Source organism: Gymnodraco acuticeps, unplaced genomic scaffold (genome assembly GCF_902827175.1).
Source record: "Gymnodraco acuticeps unplaced genomic scaffold, fGymAcu1.1, whole genome shotgun sequence".
Lineage (NCBI taxonomy): Eukaryota > Metazoa > Chordata > Actinopteri > Perciformes > Bathydraconidae > Gymnodraco > Gymnodraco acuticeps.
This window is the reverse complement of record NW_022990303.1, coordinates 204,471-219,260: the sequence shown is the minus strand read 5'-3', so window position 1 is coordinate 219,260 and position 14,790 is coordinate 204,471. Positions and strand designations below refer to the sequence as shown.

The 14,790-nt window shown below is 41.1% G+C and overlaps 1 long non-coding RNA gene across 2 annotated transcripts; it reads right to left on the bottom strand.

The window, feature by feature from the left end:
• Positions 1–6,050: 6,050 nt before the first annotated feature.
• On the bottom strand, positions 6,051–14,402 carry LOC117550299. 2 transcript variants are annotated; one of them, XR_004569606.1, is made up of 4 exons: positions 14,193–14,402; positions 13,368–13,486; positions 11,080–11,392; positions 6,051–6,448 (listed from the first exon to the last, which is right to left on the bottom strand). It is a non-coding gene; the product is annotated as an uncharacterized LOC117550299 (long non-coding RNA). The 2 variants fall into 2 exon arrangements; XR_004569607.1 differs by having other exon boundaries at positions 11,080–11,307.
• Between the last annotated feature and the right edge of the window lie 388 nt (positions 14,403–14,790).

The following is a 14,790-nucleotide window of genomic DNA, read 5'->3' as shown; positions in this document are numbered from 1 at the left end:
GAGTGGTTACGTTACTTAAAGAGTGACAAAAAAACATGTATAATTTTGATTTGTATAGAGTTGTGTTTACAAGAGTGCAACCTCGTTTTGTAGCTAAGATGGCGGTTGTTGAGTGGGAGTTAGAGTGCATTTTACCATACTTAACATTGTTATGTACTCAAAATACCACATGTACGTACAGAAGTACACTAATTGAAACAGCAAAAGTCATGTGACTGGACTCCACATCACTGATATCAAATCAGGAATGTGGCTTTCATTGAAATAACGAGACACCAACACCCGTCCCTCCTTCCCTTTCCAATGTGTTTTTGTCCCTTTTTGACTGCAGATTATATAAACAACCAGGTGTTGAGGTGCATTTTCCACTTCCTCCTTCAAGCACCGTGCTCCATTCATCGATGGCCGATCTTTTTTTTTGCTTCCCAGCCTTGATTGGCATCGGCACAATGAGGGAATGTGGCTCCATGAAACAAAGATTGAAGCACCTTTTGGAGATGGAAGGAGAGCTTAAAGAGGTACTTGATGTCAGCCCACTGTGTGACCACCTACACACACACACACACGGTAAAAAACATACATGTGCACACACAGCTCTAAATCTGCTTTTGACACCTTCAGAGCCCCACTCATTTATTCACTCTCCCAAACTGCCTCTCTGTCTCTTTTCTTGCGATGCACACGTTTCAAAAGCTGTATTTCTGGCTTACTACTTCTGGGAACAAAAGCTCTTCTTATGCATCGTGGAGAAGCCCCACTAGAGAGGCCTCCATCCTGGATAGCAGAGTGCACATAGACTACTCCTCTCCTCCTCATTACCATTTCCATACAGGATTAAGCCACTTGGCTTTTGGATGCTGTGTACTATATTTGCCACCCATCCCAACCCCCAAAGGCTTTCTCCAGGTCCAAGTTAAACGCTCAGCAAAGACCATCAGCTCATAAACTGGCTCTTTTTAAAGGTCTATTCATGGATGGATCTCATTGGAGGAGAGTGCTTCAGCGGCCTCACAGTAGCGCCCTGTTTTCTCCCTGAAGGCTTTAACGGGGACACGAGGACACCAAACAGAGTTTAACACATACTAAAAGTAATTTGACATTTTATGTGCTGATTAAATGTGACTAAAAAGCCAAAATACTTGATTACCATCAAGTCAAACACGTTTTTTGATTTTTGGACTGCATTTCTTTTGCAAAAGCCATTTACTGTATTTAAATGCATTGATTATGTCTCTGTTGATGCCAAACACTTTTTAACAGACACTTTAAGTATTTTAAATGTCATATTTTGTATTAATGACTACTACTGTACGTCCCATAACTAGTGCGCAAGAAGTACAAGATAATTTCCTTAGGTAAATAACAACGTTGGTCTTTAAATACTCCGTTACAAGTCAAACTGGATGTATTATCAGCTAAATGCGCTTAAATCATTCAAAGTAAAAGTACTCGTTATGTACAATGGCTCTTTTCAGTGTATATATAATAATAACATATCATATAATTACATTTTTATTGGGTACAAATACATATAGAAACATTTAAATGTTGTAGTTTGTCAATGTAAAGCCAATTTGAGATATTTTATTGCACATTACTTCAATTTGTGTTTATATAACTCTTTATTTTATTCTAATATTGTGGGAAACCTTATTTCCGCCTGGGATTTATGGCATTTTATTATTTTTGATTGATTGATAATAAAAAAAACTGGGAACTTAGGGATTTTTAAAATGCCATAAAATAACAGGTACAGGCATGACTATGATATCAATTAATCCACATAATATTTAGTAAATATTTTAGCTTTTTCTCTTTAAAAACTAATCATTTATCTTTAAGGATGTGAAAAATTGGATTTAACTTTTTTTGATAGAAGAAATTGGACAAAATATGGAAAAAACACACGAAACGAAGAAGAAATCTAGAATTTCCCTCCTCTCTTTCTCGCCTGTATCCTCTCTCCCTCCCTCCCCTCTCATCTGAATACATTAATATCTGTTGGCCTGGAGCAGAAATACTCATGGACTGAACAAAGTGCAGAGTGACTTCAGGCTCTGGGATCTTCAAATAAACCCTGCCTGGGTGTCATGGGGACCAGGAAGTGGAATTAAGTGCTATATTAGCTGACCTTCATCGTGTTGTTTGTCCCAACCTGTTGGCCGGCGCGTAACCACGGTCTCCGCGCCCAACAATGCGAGCATTTCCCCCGGCGACAAAAAAACACGGGCCTCGGGAGGGTTTACTGAGCAAACAAGACGAGTGCTGCCAAACACTCCTCGCTCCCACATCTCACAACCTCTCTCTCTCTCTGACGCCATCTTTCTCCTCTTTGCTCTTGTCCATCCGAGAGGCTCTGAGAGGCTCGCAGACAGTTCTGGGTCGAGAGCGAAACAGAGATGAAAGCAGAGCGCTGACCTGTGTGGAGATTTAGAGTTGACAAGGTACGCCTATAACTTTTAGGCTTTTGTTTCCAAAGGCTGCGATGTAGAGAGAAGATTGCTGGTGTGTAAAAATGTACACTTGACTAACTGTCTAACCTACACTCATACAACAGTTCCTATGAAAAGTTATTCCTTAAATTGTTACTATTTCCCCTATCCGTGTCCAACGACGTCTGATTGTACCACTTTTTGTAGCATGCATAAAACATTATTGAAATTACCTTCTGTCCGTCCAGGAAAAAACTGATTAGGAAAAGATCGTAGTTTAGAATGAAGTAAAAACAACATTTCAAAACCTAGGAATAATGTTCTTGTTAAACCAGATACGGAAAGGCGTAAAAAACTAAAAGTACAAAAGCTCACAGACAGTTCTGGGTCGAGAGCGAGACAGAGAGGAAAACAGAGCGTTGACCTGTGTGGAGATTTAGAGTTGACGAGGTACACCTATAACTTTTAGGCTTTTGTTTCCAAAGCCTACTACCACCGTTCCTGTGATTTCCAATGAAAAGTTATTCCTTAATTTATTCCTATGTTCCCCTTATTGGTGTACAGCAACGTCTGATTGTACCACTGTTTGTAACATGCATAAAACATTATTGAAATTGACTTCTGTCCTTCCAGGAAACAGCTTGATTAGGTTTAGGAAGGGATCGTAGTTTAGGGTTAAGTAAGAACAAAGTGGCAAAAACTATGAATAACCAAATACGGAAAGGCGTGAAAACCAATAAATAAAGAAGCTCGCAGACAGTTCTGGGTCGGGAGATGTAGGAAAGCAGAGCGCTGACCTGTGTGGAGATTTAGAGTTGACGAGGTACACCTATAACTTTTAGGCTTTTGTTTCTAAAGGCTGCGATGTAGAGAAAAGATTCCTGGTGTGTAAAAACCACAAAACAACAGTATGGAAAGTTATTCCTTAATTTGGTCCTATTTCCCCCTATCAGTGTCCAGCAACGTCTGATTGTAGCATGCATGAAATATTCTTGAAATGACCTTCTGTCCGTCCAGAAAAAGATCGTAGTTTAGGGTTAAGTAAAAACAAAGTGGCAAAACGATGAATAATGTTCTTGAAAAGCATAAAAACAATAAATGAAGACGCTCAAAGACAGTTCTGGGTCGAGAGATGGCAGAAAACAGAGCACTGACCCGTGTGGAGATTTAGAGTTGACGAGGTACGCCTATAACTTTTAGGCTTTTGTTTCCAAAGCCTGCGATGTGAATGTGAAACGTTTTCATGGTGTGTAAAAATGTACACTTTACTTACTGTTCTAAACTACACTTAAACATTACATTACCTTTAGCTGACGCTTTTATCCAAAGCGACTTACAATAAGTACATTCGACCAGGAAGACACAACCTTGAAGAAAACAGAATCATATAAGTACATCAGGTTTCATAGAGCCAAACATTTCAAGTGCTACTCAACTGGCTATAGATAAGCCAGTCCTTTATTAGTATATAAAGTGAAGTGCAGACAGAGATACAACAGTTCCTATGAAAAGTTATTCCTTAATTTGGTCCTATTTTCCCCCTATCAGTGTCCAGCAACGTCTGATTGTAGCATGCATGAAATATTCTTAAAATGACCTTCTGTCCGTCCAGGAAAAGATCGTAGTTTAGGGTTGAGTAAAAACAAAAACTGTAAAAAAGTAGGGATAACTAAATACGGAAAGGTGTGAAAACCAATAAAGACGCTTGCAGACAGTTCTGGGTCGAGCGCGAGACAGATGAAAACGGAGCGCTGACCCGTTTGGAGATTTAGAGTTGACGAGGTACGCCTATAACTTTTAGGCTTTTGTTTCCAAAGCCTGCCATGTAGAGAAAAGATTGCTGGTGTGTAAAAATGTACACTTGACTAACTGTCTAACCTACACTCATACTACAGTTTACACAACGTCTGATTTGGTATTGGTTTCAATAAAAACGACAAAGAGAAAGCCAAGAGCCCAGTTAGCATAGCTTAGCACACATAATGTAAACAAGGGGAAACAGCTAGCCTAGCTACAAAAGGGTAACACAATCTGCGTATTGGAGACTCTTAAAAATAATTTACATTGTCGATGAATCATCTGCAATTAAACTGTCTTCCTATACTTTCATTATATGAGCGTGAAATTCATTTCGACATGCTGTATGTGTTAGGGTCTGCTCTCACCATTAGCCTGTGTGTTGTTCCTTCACAGAACTCAGAGTGAAAGTGAAGTGGTCCAGAGACAGTCATAAATCAGCCTCTTTGCTCGCTCCGATTAATACAGGAAGACACCAAACACACAGGAGGAAGGACTGCTGGGAGCTACAGGAATACACTTCAGTTTTACTGCGAGACCTTTCTTTATAACCTGAGAGGATCAGAAGAACTGCACCAAGTGGACGGAAATGTCAACAGGAATTTAAATAAGGTAGATAATAAAATGTGAGATCCTAATTGTGCCGAATACAACAAATATCACTGGTCAGAATCAAATGGCACCTCCTGAGATAAAGATAAGTACTTTATTGATCCCAAACTGGGAAATGTTTCCATTGCAGCAGCATAAAAAAACAACAACAAAACAAGGCATTGCACTTCAGTAGAAATTAAAGAGTACAAATAAACAATACTAGAATTAAAACATCTTAAAGGGGACCTATCATCTTAAAGGGGACCTATCATCTTAAAGGGGACCTATCATCTTAAAGGGGACCTATCATGCAAAATGCACTTTTTGATGTCTTTTATACATCAACATGTCAGGGAACTCACGCAGCGTCAGAAAACAAAACCCTCTCTCTTTTCCTCCGTACCCACATCTCTAAAAACGGGGCTAAAACGGAGGTGATCCAGATTTGCGTCCGATATGACGTAATATCTGAAATGTGGGCGTTCTTTAGACCAGTGGTTCTCAAAGTGGTCCGTGAGCGCCCCCTAGTGGTCCGTGAGTATGTTGGTAACATTTCACATTTGAAATAAATAAATAAATGTAAGTTTTCCGCACTCTCGCGGGAATATCTCCGCAATGGAGCGAGCTTAAGTTTCAACTTTCGATTGCGTGATATAGCCCAGCGCAACACCTTCGTCACACATGTTGCCACTTGTTTGTACCATTTTCAGGCGACTTATAATCTGTTCTAGAAAAACTATGTGATTTGGAGATTTGTTAAGTGGTCCTTGGTATGAAAAAGTTTGAGAAACACTGCTTTAGACCCACGGCCCTATCAGAAACGTTGCTATCAGAAACAATGCCCGACTGTTTTGGACGTAATATGGTCGGTGTTTACATTAGCATCGCTAACACTCAGAGCTAACCTGTACTGGAGAGCATGTGTGTGAAGAAGCAGGAAGTAAAAAGGAACTCACCTTGTGGTATAACCGGCAAGAGAGAAAGCCTTTGAGCTCCAAACTGTTAGATATAATCCTTGATGTTGTTTGGAACATGATGGCGTTTAATCACGGCAGCATTTAGCTTTAACTCTGTGTAATTCTGAGCAGGCATTAGCTCCACCTCCTCATTTATTTTTCAAGCTAAGGACCACGAATCAGCAGTTCTCTAACAGGGCTGAAACAGAGGGATATGAGGGATGTCTATTGGTATTTTGAGCAAAACCCTTCATAGACATGTTTTTAATATATTTGTATATATCTGAGACCCATAATATATGCCTAAAAATAGCATGATAGCAGACATTTAAAATAGAATTAAAATAGCATTAAAAGTAGAAAATATACAGGAGATAAAACATCTATAATCTCTGACGATAAAACACTATTGAAGGGTTTGGATGCAAGGTCTGATGGTGCTATTTGGTCGACTGTAAGCCACAGACAGAAGGAGGGGGTTGAGATTCAATCTTGTCGCTGCATCAAAGAAGATTCGTCCATCAGAAGCCCAGCATCAGCACAGGGATCAAACCTGCTCCATCACACAATCACCAGCTGGGTCACAGGAGGAGGGTCAGAGCACCGGAGGAAATCTATTCACACCAACCTGCACACAGCCGTCACGTCCACCTTCAGGAGGCGACCTTGCTGTAAAAGGTGGAGCAGGAATGAGTCTTAAAGCGCTAAAATGAGTCAGTTTTAGAGCACATTAAAACAACTGTGAACATTCATAAACACACCTCCACCCCTCAAAGACTGCAACCACTACTATTTAGAAATATGTATGGCTTTTTTACTTGCATCTTTTGTTTACTATAACCCTTTATGAACACATAGTTAGAAATACACATATTTATACCGTGTTGTACATTCAACCAGTTAAGCCCCGAGCCTTTTTTTCAGGTCTCAGGCTCGAAAATGACATTCCCAGAACAAATGACCATAACTTAACTTCTAAAAGGGGTAAATTAATCATCTTTTTTCTCAAAGCAATGATAAACCTGTGAGTTGGATGTAGAAGAGTCAGAATCAATATAGCATTTTTTTGTTTTAAAGTAAATTCAAATTGAACATAGTAAAAACATGTAAATTATTGTGTCCGTCTAAAAATAAACCATTACTTATAGTGAACACCACCCTTGAATGATGGGATAGTAGACTAAAAGCTTTAGGAATCCAAACTATAACATATAATAAGTACCCTGTATCAACATTGATGCAAAACAAGTGAAATTTGACCTTTTTAGAGAGATTTAGAAAAATAAACCCACTTCTGGGGCCATTTGGGTGGATTTTCGGTACCACTTTACAATAAGACTACCCTTATAAAGGGTTTACGAATAGTTTGTAATTCATTTATTAATTAGGTTGTGAACACTTTATACATCCTTAATAAGCTTTTATAAGACATGAGATAAACAGGGCAACTGTGACCGGTTGCTTGCCAAATAGTGAGCCCACATGTATCTGCACTGCTAAGCCTTATTAGAAACGGTAGTAACTCATTAATAAATGGGAATGTGTTTTACACTTTACAATAAGGCTCCCTTTTGGCAACTATAAATGTTAGTAACTCGTAAATAGATGGTCATAAAGAGATGCCAAGAAACATCAAGATGGATGGGGGGAGAATCAACTCAGTGAACAACAGATACCAAGGATGCTGGCTGATGAAGAAGACGAAGTAAGCTCTAGGTAGCCAATATAAGGCTTAGTCATCTTGCCAAATAGTGAGCCTGTGTTGATGTATGACAACTATGTTAGAACTGGTTTATAAATGGTTCTTAATGATTAATAAAGCGTTTACAAACTAATCCTTTATAAGGGTAGTCTTATTGTAAAGTGGTACCGCATTTTCCATATCTCTGGCCCCCCTCGTCGATTTTGATTGACATCTATTTTTAACCGTCAGAGCCAATAGAATCGAGGGGAAGTTCCTCAAATCCATCTAAACATTACCCATTGGTGAATGAGTGATGCGTAGCCAGAATGCCCAAATGTCGTTGTACTTTTGGTATGATGACAATAAAGATATATTCTATTCCTGTCCCCTCATCTGGAAGTCAATGGTTTCTTTTTGGTTTGCTGACTTTTTGACGATGTGTTCAGTTTAGAGCTGCACAATTTGGATAAAGGAAAAATTAACTTCATTAGTTTGACTGATTTTCCAATTCCCGATATTAGAGGGTTTCACATTATCGTTAAAAAATATATTAAATGTTATACACTGTGACTTCTAGATTGTTATGTCGAATACCTTTTGTAGGCTAGGACTTGCTATTTGGATATTGCACTCGTCAATATTAATTCTAGTTCAAATTAAGATGAACTAAGCCGCCTTATCTCAGTTGTTCTAACACTTCGGTGTCTTCAGGTTTGATTCCTGATCTGTAATAAAGAGTTGTCTTCTAGCTGCTTCACATGTTGCACGGTGCGCAGCGTTAAACTAACAAGGCATCTCTCAACAGACGAGTCAAATATATTCCTGCAGGTCCATCAGAGGGACACGCTGCTCCTCGCTGGATCTGCAGGACAATAAAAAACCTCTCTCTGTCGTCCAATTAGATTCCTGAGTGACGCGTCTGCTGCCATCTGGACAACAGCTCAGTTTTCCATAAAATGACAACATTTTCTTGCATTATTTTATTTCTATTCTGTTATTTCTTGCACTATTTTATTGGTTTTATTAGTTTTATGTCATATATATATTCATGTTGCACTGTTAGAGGAGCCTGTGACCTAAGTGTTTCATTGCCATATCTACACTGTAGCTGCTGTGTACGTGACAATAAAGCCTTGAATTGAATTTTAAACCGATAAGCATAACGATATAGCAGGTGAAGTGGCTAATGCTTGTCTTTTATATGCAATATGTTGTATCACAGTTGATTCCAAAAGTATACAAAGCATACAAAGAAATAGCTTAACAGTTCTTAACACTATATATAATAATATTACTTAAAAACTCAAAAATATATCTCCTAGAATTTTTTATTTTAAATTCCAAAAACCCTAAATGGCTCCAACACGAGGAATAGTAGAAACGTCTTCATGTCTCTTCTACATCAACATGTGTCCCTCTTCTTCATGTCTCTTCTACATCAACATGTGTCCCCTCTTCTTCATGTCTCTTCTACATCAACATGTGTCCCCTCTTCTTCATGTCTCTTCTACATCAACATGTGTCCCCTCTTCTTCATGTCTCTTCTACATCAACATGTGTCCCCTCTTCTCCATGTCTCTTCTACATCAACATGTGTCCCCTCTTCTTCATGTCTCCTCTACATCAGCATGTGTCCCCTCTTCTTCATGTCTCTTCTACATCAACACGTGTCCCCTCTTCTTCGTGTCTCTTCTACATCAACATGTGTCCCCTCTTCTTCATGTCTCTTCTACATCAACACGTGTCCCCTCTTCTTCATGTCTCTTCTACATCAACATGTGTCCCCTCTTCTTCATGTCTCTTCTACATCAACATGTGTCCCCTCTTCTTCGTGTCTCTTCTACATCAACATGTGTCCCCTCTTCTTCATGTCTCTTCTACATCAACATGTGTCCCCTCTTCTTCATGTCTCTTCTACATCAACATGTGTCCCCTCTTCTTCATGTCTCTTCTACATCAACATGTGTCCCCTCTTCTTCATGTCTCTTCTACATCAACATGTGTCCCCTCTTCTTCATGTCTCTTCTACATCAACATGTGTCCCCTCTTCTTCATGTCTCTTCTACATCAACATGTGTCCCCTCTTCTTCATGTCTCTTCTACATCAACATGTGTCCCCTCTTCTTCATGTCTCTTCTACATCAACATGTGTCCCCTCTTCTTCATGTCTCTTCTACATCAACATGTGTCCCCTCTTCTTCATGTCTCTTCTACATCAACATGTGTCCCCTCTGTGGAAAGAGACTCTGAAAGTTTCAGGAACAAAGATTCTCTCTCTTTTTGATCCATTTCTATAAAAACCTGTCTGAAAATGAGCTGATCAGATTTTGGCCACTTTATGATGTCATAACGATGTTTTGTCTTGTGTAACCATTAGCCAATCAGCAACCAAGGTAACCCCCCCCCCCCCTTATCACCTGAATCTCCTCTAGAGCACCATTGAGTTGTTTGTAACCAAATGTCTCTCAGAGGGGCGTGGGGAGGGGCTCCTTATTTTCATCTAAAGTAACAGACAGAGAATCAGCATTTTGGAAACAGGGCTGAAACAGAGGGGATTATGGGTAATGCTGCAATGATCTGTTTGGTGTTTCAGCCAATCAGAGACAGGCTCTGTATATATCTGAGACCTGTGATATATTGATGAAGAACAGTATAATAGGAGACCTTTAAGTACTGTTGAGTCGCAGATATATCCAGGCCTACAAGAAGTATTAAAGTTCTGTTTGGTACGGATTCTCCTTCCTCAGAATAATTGCAATTTTTTCCAGATCCGTCAGCGGTCACCAGGACTGTGATGTGGTGATGTGTAATTGCAGATTTGCCATTTCCTCACACAGATAACGGAGCGTGTCTGCAAATCAACAGGTCCTAAATTTGTTTTGCTTTGGAAAACAAGCACTCCACGTTCACACCAATTTACCCGCTCAGCCGTCCTCATGAGATCGAGACAGACGTTGATAAAGCGAAGACAGAAGACGACACAAACTCATTACCAGAGTGTGTCCGCGCATCTCAATGCGTCTCACGGGGGGGGGGGGGCTTTAAACACTTTAATAAGAAGTGACGGGACGCATGAATCCTGCAAATTATCTGCAATTAATTCATTAATTCAGAAAAACTTGCGATTGTTTAATTGAAACAGTATTTGTAATAGAAATGATCATACATAAATACATAATTGATGATACATTTCATTAAGAAATCATTAAAAACCTTAAACATCAGCAATTAAAACAGCTCTAAAAGTTGAGTTTTAATTTGTGATTTAAATAAAGACTATATTATATTCATCCAACAAAAGATTATTTCTCATGGAGATTGAAACCAGAGACTCAAAAGAAAGACAAACACAAAACGACCATAAAACAACTAGACGGTAATATATCATTAGAAATGTTTCCTTTCTTGATGTTCAGTATCATTTGGTTGAGCGTGCATATTCTTTCCCTGCTGTAAGGTATAACACATTCCAGCTTTATTGTGTCTTAACATATGCCTCACTTCCTTATTGAACATTTCCTAAACCAACACCCTGGAAGTCTGTATTCCAAACAATGGCTCTGGATTGAGTCACATTTATTTCCTCTCTTGATCTCATTCTCTGAGTCATCCTCACCTCTGTGTTTGTTGAACAGCGGTCATTAAAGAGGCCCTCTGACCTCCTCCCTCTCTAAAGCTTCTTTTTCCTCCCTGCAGAAAAACCTCCAACACTTTCAGCCGCCAACCTTTTCTCTCTCGGCGCCCGGGGTTCACTGAGGATGTGTGTGATCTCGCTTTGATCCAGAGCAAACTCGAGGATGTTTTACACAAGCGAGGAAGAGGGTGGCGTTGCATTATCTGTGTCCTGAGTGGGGCAGCAAAGAGATTCGTGATGGACAAATTCTCCATCCATTTGACATGGAGGTTTCTAACAACGTCACCAGTTAAGCCTGCAGAGATATGGATGAGAATGGCGAAGAAAAAGGAAGCTTTAAATGGCTGAACTATCTTGACTTTTTCAAGCGTGTTGAATACAGATATTAGTATAGATATTGATGTTTTTGTAGGTTAACCTTAAGGTAGCATCTCCCTGGTTCCCTCCACAAAAATCCAATAGGACTTTTCCATTGGATTTTGGATTATTGCAGGAACAAACGTTTATGATACATTTCAGCAGGATAATCTCCACATATTAATGCCACATTATGATTTCCGAAGTAAAAAGCTAATGTTGGGCTATAAAGGAACTACAGCACGGTCACATGACTTCACGTCACCACCGCTGAGCTAAAGGTGGCTAATGTTGGGCTATAAAGGAACTACAGCACGGTCACATAACTTCACGTCACCACCGCTGAGCTAAAGGTGGCTAATGTTGGGCTATAAAGGAACTACAGCACGGTCACATGACTTCACGTCACCACCGGTAAGCTAAAGGTGGCTAATGTTGGGCTATAAATTAACTACAGCGCGGTGACATGACTTCACGTCACCACCGCTAAGCTAAAGGTGGCTAATGTTGGGCTATAAATTAACTACAGCGCGGTCACATGACTTCACCACCGCTAAGCTAAAGGTGGCTAATGTTTGGCTATAAAGGAACTACAGCACGGTCACATGACTTCACCTCACCACCGCTAAGCTAAAGGTGGCTAATGTTGGGATATAAAGGAACTACAGCACGGTCACATGACTTCACGTCACCACCGCTAAGCTAAAGGTGGCTAATGTTGGGCTATAAATTAACTACAGCGCGGTCACATGACTTCACGTCACCACCGCTGAGCTAAAGGTGGCTAATGTTGGGCTATAAAGGAACTACAGCACGGTCACATGACTTTACCTCACCACCGCTAAGCTAAAGGTGGCTAATGTTGGGCTATAAAGGAACTACAGCACGGTCACATGACTTCACGTCACCACCGCTAAGCTAAAGGTGGCTAATGGTGGGCTATAAATTAACTACAGCGCGGTCACATGACTTCACGTCACCACCGCTAAGCTAAAGGTGGCTAATGTTGGGCTATCAATTAACTACAGCGCGGTCACATGACTTCACGTCACCACCGCTAAGCTAAAGGTGGCTAATGTTGGGCTATAAATTAACTACAGCGCGGTCACATGACTTCACGTCACCACCGCTAAGCTAAAGGTGGCTAATGTTGGGCTATAAAGGAACTACAGCGTGGTCACATGACTTCACGTCACCACCGCTAAGCTAAAGGTGGCTAATGTTGGGCTATAAATTAACTACAGCGCGGTCACATGACTTCACGTCACCACCGCTAAGCTAGAGGAGGCTAATGTTGGGCTATAAAGGAACTACAGCACGGTCACATGACTTCACGTCACCACCGCTAAGCTAAAGGTGGCTAATGTTGGGCTATAAAGGAACTACAGCACGGTCACATGACTTCACGTCACCACCGCTAAGCTAAAGGTGGCTAATGTTGGGCTATAAAGGAACTACAGCACGGTCACATGACTTCACGTCACCACCGCTAAGCCAAAGGTGGCTAATGTTTGACTATAAAGGAACTACAGCACGGTCACATGACTTCACGTCACCACCGCTAAGCTAAAGGAGGCTAATGTTGGGCGTGATGACATTTAGTCGTCTCATTTATACACTTGTCTAACCACAGAACTTATCTTACTGTTAACACATGTACTTTTCCTGCTTAGATACACTTTAAAGCTGAATACATTCCTGTAAAGTGGGGTTCAGTATCTTGCCCAAGGAAAACGTCATCACATTGACTGGGTCGAACCACTGACCCTCAGATTTATAGATAACCATTAACCCCTGTAGTCGCCCCTATTTCAGATTCACAGCGTGGCTTTTTAAAACATATTTATCATAAACCTGTGTCTAATCTGTGCCTCATACCTACACGATTGTATCAGATGTGTTGTTGATGTTACCTCAGATCCAACAGATGAGTTTACGAGCGACTGGAGGAAGAGACGAGGCCAAAACAACGTGCAGAGCTTCAACAGGAACAATCCTCCTGATGGAGCAGCGAGGATTACCGGAGCGACAGCTGAAACGCATTGAGAGATGGTAATCATTAACCACTTTGAACAAGACGTCAGAGCGGAGAGGTCGTCAATAACACGGCGCACCGGAGGCTCCAGAGTCTGAACGTGACTTTTACTGGGGCCGGCAGATCATATGGACCAGATAGACGTGAGCGCCCAATCCCTTTATTATTAATATATTTCACGCTGCATCAGTGGAAACAGTCGCCGTGTAGACTCAACAAACTGAAAGGTGTGTGAGAGTGTGTAATAGAAAGCACTCCCAAACTAAATGAACAAGGTATGTGCAGTGAAGTATTCTGGTCTTAAACTTACCTACAATGTGTAGAAGAGAGTAGAGCAGGAACGAGTCTCTGAACTCGTAAATGAGTCAGCTTTTTATCCGTTCCCTCGTCTGGAAACCATATCCATTTTAACAATTTTAGCCATAACGTCCAGCCTAACTAGATCAACCTTACATCACAGAAACATTTAAGTTTTAGCACTCTGATGTGGGGATTTGGGAAATATTTGTTCATGTTAACCAATGTTATAGGAACAAGGGAATATTTTGGACATTCTCTGAAACTTATTTTCCTGTTTCTCTGCGTTGTGGTTTTACAGGGAGTGATGTACCGTGGCGGCACACAGCTGCAAACACGCGTCAACGGCCCACAACATATCCATTAGGAGAAAAGTAGTCATTTCAATATACTGACAAACACTTACAGTTATTATGAGACAGACAGACAGTTGTCCAAATGTATAATTCTGAACGTCACCAAGCGCTCCGGTCCCGGCTGTGTGCGTCCCTTGTTAGTGTCCCCTGGTCTCCCAGCTGTGTGCGTCACTCTTTAGTGTCCCCTGGTCTCCCAGCTGTGTGCGTCACTCTTTAGTGTCCCCTGGTCTCCCAGCTGTGTGCATCACTCTTAGTGTCCCCTGGTCTCCCAGCTGTGTGCATCACTCTTTAGTGTCCCCTGGTCTCCCAGCTGTGTGTGTCACTCTTTAGTGTCCCCTGGTCTCCCAGCTGTGTGTGTCACATTTTAGTGTCCCCTGGTCTCCCAGCTATGTCCGTCACTTTTTAGTGTCCCCTGGTCTCTCAGCTGTGTGCGTCACTCTTTAGTGTCCCCTGGTCTCCAGCTGTGTGCGTCACTCTTTAGTGCCCCCTGGTCTCCCAGCTGTGTGCGTCAATCTTTAGTGTCCCCTGGTCTCCAGCTGTGTGCGTCACTCTTTAGTGTCCCCTGGTCTCCAGCTGTGTGCGTCACTCTTTAGTGTCCCCTGGTCTCCCAGCTGTGCGCGTCACTCTTTAGTGTCCCCGGGTCTCCAG